Below are 1,048 nucleotides of genomic sequence, written 5' to 3' on the forward strand. Positions count from 1 at the left end.
ATACATACATACATACACACAAGTTATAATAAGTATGACATAAGTCTAAATCATATGATTAAAAAGGTATAAGATAGAAATAGAAATATATAAATGAGATATAAAATACTAAGTCATAATTATAAATAAAAAGTTGAGATTATGAGATATTAAGTCATAATTTCGACTTTTACCGTCATATGACTTACCAAAACATGATTTATTTTTCTTGTGTCAGAAACGTATAGGATGAAACATTAAAAAAAAAAAAGGTTATTAAAAAAATTATGGAAAATTATTTTTGCCAACCTCAGGGGGTCAAGCTAATTTTATATGAGCTGTTTATTTTTGTTGTTATTATTATTAATTTTGTGTTATTGATATTTGGAACACGTCTAAACAGTTTGAAGCTCAGTTTAAAAACAATTCACATTAATAATAGGGTTGTAAATGTAGCCTTTATATTATATATTGTATATTTTTCAGAAAGTAGAGAAAAATATTAATCTTTTTTTTAAGACTGGTTGATGCCAGGCAAATACGAATATTAACAGAAACTGTTCAAAGGTGTATCGAATAGGATTAGTCGTGTGTAAATAGTAACATGAGTTCCTGTTAGTGATACAGGTAGCGAACGAAAATCGTGTACTAAAATAATATGGCACAATAAAATGTAGGCATATTATTGTCATATAGATTTAGAGCGCTGTAGTTTCACATCCCAAACAGAAGGTGTCGACAAACGCCTCTTTCAGTTTCTGAATCCGCCTTAGATCAGAGAAGAGCTCCGCTCATAGGCGAGCACAGTTCAGCTTCTCGTGTTTTATAATTCATTTACTTATTGTAGACGTGTATATGAAGCGGTATGGTAAAATACTGTACTAAGGGGTAGATAAGTCACGTCTCTTTGCTTCGGTTGAGTAGACGAAGCGTCTTTGAGGGGGTTATTATCAGAAGGTATGTGGTTCAGCTAGCTCGCTAAGCTAACAGTTTCCTCACTTATGCAAAAGAGTTTCCCTCATTTATTATGTAAATAACTATTAACTTAAAGGGATTTTCTTGTTTTTTT

This window comes from Sinocyclocheilus grahami, unplaced genomic scaffold (genome assembly GCF_001515645.1).
Source record: "Sinocyclocheilus grahami isolate Dianchi unplaced genomic scaffold, SAMN03320097.WGS_v1.1 scaffold4104.1, whole genome shotgun sequence".
Taxonomy (NCBI): Eukaryota; Metazoa; Chordata; class Actinopteri; order Cypriniformes; family Cyprinidae; genus Sinocyclocheilus; species Sinocyclocheilus grahami.